This window comes from Macrobrachium nipponense, chromosome 18, assembly GCF_015104395.2.
Source record: "Macrobrachium nipponense isolate FS-2020 chromosome 18, ASM1510439v2, whole genome shotgun sequence".
Taxonomy (NCBI): domain Eukaryota; kingdom Metazoa; phylum Arthropoda; class Malacostraca; order Decapoda; family Palaemonidae; genus Macrobrachium; species Macrobrachium nipponense.
The window spans coordinates 47,155,661-47,160,660 of record NC_087211.1 but is presented as its reverse complement, the minus strand read 5'-3'; the positions used below and the strand labels follow the sequence as shown (position 1 = coordinate 47,160,660).

General features: G+C 35.8%; 1 long non-coding RNA gene across 2 annotated transcripts in view; it reads right to left on the bottom strand.

The window, feature by feature from the left end:
* Positions 1 to 5,000, bottom strand: part of LOC135196750 (uncharacterized) — an 830,226-nt gene that overhangs the window by 244,365 nt on the left and 580,861 nt on the right. The window lies entirely within an intron of this gene.

Here is a 5,000-nt window from a genome sequence, read left to right as displayed (position 1 = left end):
GTCTAACTATCTATCAGTCCACGAACTAATATTTCTAAAATTTCTTCTGTACATTCATCTACCTACGTACTAACATGACAAAGCAAAGCCTTGTTCATTTATCCACATATTTATTTACCTTCAATTATTAGAAAAAAAATTGCTCATTTGTACAGACTGTACTGCTCGCTTTAGAAGCATAATAATACTCTATCTTTGTCGACCTATCGGCTTACCTTCTGTCAACTATTCTAACTTAATACGGTAAACATTTTACTAATAAAATGCTGTAACTGTTGTACACCCCATTTTGGAAAGTAACAAATATTTCTCTGAAAGATATTTGCCACCTGACGGATAATAAAAGAAACAAAAAAGAAAAAAAAATCTTTGAAATTGACAAGGCGAATGAAAAGTCTATAATTAAATCTTGAGAAATTGTGTGCTTCACGAATCAATAACAAAAGCAAGACGGGCACCCAAAATTACCTAATTCAGTCTATCAAAATCATATTAAAACTGAGCAGAGTTGATCTACTTGACACTTACTCTGTATGTGAGAGGCTACAGACTGAATTCACAAGGGCTATTAAAAATCGAGATCCATTCGAAAACAAAAAATAATCAATGAAATGAGCCAGTAATCCGTGGCAGAAAACTCATAGCATATTTAGCATGAGTGAAATTATCCAGCAAAATCCACTCGTATGTTAACCGCCCACCAACAACCCCAACTGCACCCCACCACCTTCCCGCAAAGGGGGTTAGTGCCGTCAGTGCACCTCACTCAACGCACTGTAGGTGTTACTTACGGTTCTTTGCCGCGTCCCTTCTCCTCCTAGCTGAAACCCTTTTACTATAGCTCCCTTCATATTCTTTTTTTTTTCTATCTCACTTTCATCCCTCTCGTATCAATTGTTTCAACATTATTTGCAGCGCTGAATGACCTAATAGGTCCCAGTGCTTGGCCTATGGCCTAAATTTTATATTCCAATTCCTCGTGCGTTTCGACACCCCTACAAAAGTACAAAACTTAAGCTTGCGTTACAGTTACATACATTTATATATAAAAAAAAACATTTTAGTAAAATTATAGACAACAGAATCACTATCTCCATTCAAATTATGCTAATCATCTATAATAATTAAATTAGAGTGGATCTTGTTTGTCCCCCCCCCCCCCCACAACAACCCCCCTTCACAGTAGAGGAGGCAAGACACAACAAACCGAATTCTCTGACCCGCGTAAGGCAGGGTAGGTAGGGGAACGGGAGGGTACGGGTCACATCCACCCTCCTTTTGCAAACCTGTTTGTCCACCCCAGGTACGGGGAAGAGTAGCTAAGGGAACGGGAGGGTAGGTGAGACATCCAGCCTCCTCCAGCAAATCTGTTTGTCCACCCAGGTGGGGGCGGGGTAGGTAAAATGAACGGGAGGGTAGGCGACACATCCACACTCCTTCTGAAAACCTCCTTGTCCGCTCCGTGTGGGGGTGGGGTAGGTAGAGGGAATGGGAGGGTAGGCGACACATCCACCCTTCTGCTACAAACATGTTTGTCCGCTCCGTGTGTGTGTGGGGGGGGGGGGGGGGTTGGTAGGGGGATCGGAGTGTAGGGGAAACAGCAGCGCCGGGCTCCAACTCGTATCTTGAATGATTTGCCAAGGTATCTTCACGAGCTACGATAGGCCTAACAAAAAAAAAATATAATAAGATAATAATAAATTTTGGAAGTGTCAGTTTGATGGACTCACTTCTAACAGGAAGCGATTCGAAGCGTGTCAGTCACGACCAACATGAACTGATCAAACTCCTTCACGAAAAAAAAAGTTCTTGGAACACCAGAAGATTAAAATCAGCATGAAACGAACCGCTACTTCGTAGTGGGTGGTTATAACCTTTCATTGGGTGCATCTGGGGAATCTGCTATGAGTAACTACTATATATAGAATTACTAAGCCTCCCACGCATTGCGATGTAATAAATTTTGGTAAAATAAAGGCAAAAAATTAAAAAACCACTTTATTACTTTCAAATGAATACTTGGGAAGTATTTAAGAGTCTGCCCGGCACGAGTATGAACAGTTATCAGCAATCAAGTCACGAATTATAGTGTTAAAAAATGTTGAGAAAATTGTATGGAAACCTTCATACAACAGACACATACTGAAAAGAATGATGGATATTCAGCAAGGGCAAAGAGATATAGTAGGCTCATTCCGTTACACCCCAACGGTCGCCGTTGATCAAAGTAATAGATTAAGTAACTGGTCATTAGCAGACTATAATAGGTCGCAGTCAGGATGGTAAAGGCTATGGGGCCCTGCAACCTCATCCCCCCAAAAATTATATAACGTGTATATATATATATATATATATATATATATATATATATATATATATGTGTGTGTATGTATATATGTATATATATACGTATATATATATATATATATATATATATATAGAGAGAGAGAGATAGAGAGAGAGAGAGAGAGAGACGAGAGAGAGAGAGAGAGAGAGAGAGAGCACGTTCAATGACTAGAGGATATTTTTGATAAATAAAATCTTCCGTAACTAGTTTCGGCAAACAGAGACACAACGTTATACACCAATTATACAACTAGCTCCACTAAAGAGAGAGAGAGAGAGAGAGAGAGAGAGAGAGAGAGAGCAACATCGCTGTGTTCGTTTACCAAAGGAAACCATGACAACGTAAGGACGAACCAGTACGGAAAACACGTCCTCATTTGAACAGTGCGACAGCTTTTTCGAAAAAAAAAAAATTGGAAAAAAACAAAACAAAAAACAAAAAACGATCAAAATTTCATTAATTGGACACATAACATGTGATAAAATTCACGCTACAAAGATCCTATAGAGCTATTAAACCCTTCAATTAGTCTAGCAGGACTGTGTTATAAATATTTTTTTTTATTCAATTTGACTACCCCGTTTTAATACAAGTTTAGCTACGCATTTTCGTTTTCTGAGGGGGGTGGGAGAGAGAGAGAGAGGGAGAGCCTTCGCACAATATTTGCGGGGAATAAGTACGCTTATAGCGGTCATAATAATAATAGTAATCGAGATAATGATGATAATATTTAGACATTTCAACCACCGTGATACAATTCCGATACTTCCATAGATATATCTTCGTTTACAGAGTTCTGCTGTAATAGAAATCATGCTAAGTCAAATAAAATTGTATTCATGACTTACTTACAAATATACATATGTATAGATCTCTCTCTCTCTCTCTCTCTCTCTCTCTATGTATATATATATATATATATATATATATATAGAGATAGAGAGAGAGAGAGAGAGAGAGAGAGAGAGAGAGAGAGAGAGAGAGAGAGAGAGGGAGTAATCTATACATATGTATATTTGTAGGTAAGTCATGAATACAATTTTACTTGACATAGTATGATTTCTATTACAGCAGAGCTGTGTAAACGAAGATATATCTATGGAGTATCGGAAATGTATCACGGTGGTTGAAATGTCTAAATATTATCATCATTATCTCGATTACTATTATTATTGTGACCGCTATAAGCGTACTTATTCCCCGCAAATATTGTGCGAAGGCTCATCTCTCGTCTCTCTCTCTCTCTCTCTCTCTCTCTCCGCCCCTCAGAAAACGAAAATGCATAGCCTAAACTTGTATTAAAACGGGGGTAAGTCAAATTGAATAAAAAAAATATTCATAACACAGTCCTGCTAGACTAATTGAAGGGTTTAATATATATATATATATATATATATATATATAATATATATATGTATATATATATATATATGTATATATATATGTATATATATATATATATATATATATATATATATAATATATATATATATATATACTATATATATATATATATATATATATATAAAACGATCAGGTGTTCATAGCGTGATGCATTTTCAAGGCTGAAAAGGCGGTTGAAATAATAAATAATTGTACACATACGATAAAAGGTACTTATATACAAAACTTATATTTTCTCTCCTTATTTACATTAAAAAAAACACGATGACACCATGAAAACAAAAATTAGTTTCAAAAAAAAAGGTAGATATAAATGAAGAGGAAAGACAAAAACAAAAACATTAGGCAATGAACAGCCTTGTTGACGATGATTGGTTGTTAAGTGTCGGAACTAACAGTGTGATCACTCAAGGATGGTTGATTCCTCTCTCACTCTGTACTTTTCCCTAAACGTTGAAGTCGTTGATGTCTGCACGAGTTTTGCAAAACTTTACATGATTACTAAATATATTAGATTGGTCAGCAGGACTGGACATTTTGCTCCCATTTCTGTAGCTCAATCCCTGATGAGAGCAGATTCGAAACCCGAGGTTTTATATTTACCACCAATATGGGTATAGGTGTCTAGTGTTTTCATTTTTTTAATAAATAAGGAGAAAATAATAAATTTCGTATTTAAGTACTTTTTATTTTATGTATTCAGTTACGCATTATTCTAATCGCCTTGAGACGTCGGCTTTTTAATAAATGCAATGTGAACAGAACTCCTTTCCATGTACACCTGATCGTTTATCACCACAGCCGCTACTCCTGTCCTCTGACGTGCGTCTGTGCTGTGTATATAGTATATATAAACAAACACATATATACATGTTAAAAATTTATTTGCAATCAGGTTTTCCCATTTTTTTGGAAATTACTATTATCCATTAAATTTCAAAAAATTGGCAAACCTGATTGCAAACAAATTTTCAACATTGAAGATAAAATTAACAGATTTCTTAAAGAACTTAATACCAAACATATAACTGACCAAACTACTTTATATATATATATATATATTATATATATATATATATATATATATATATATATATATATATATATATATATATATATATATATAATTTCTTTAAAGACCAATGCCTCACCTCTAAAGTACCCATCCACCAAAGACCGCCCTGAATCCAGCCCTCTCAACCCCAACCTCCATTTCCGTAAGCTAACGAACGGAGCTCCGAATACCTAA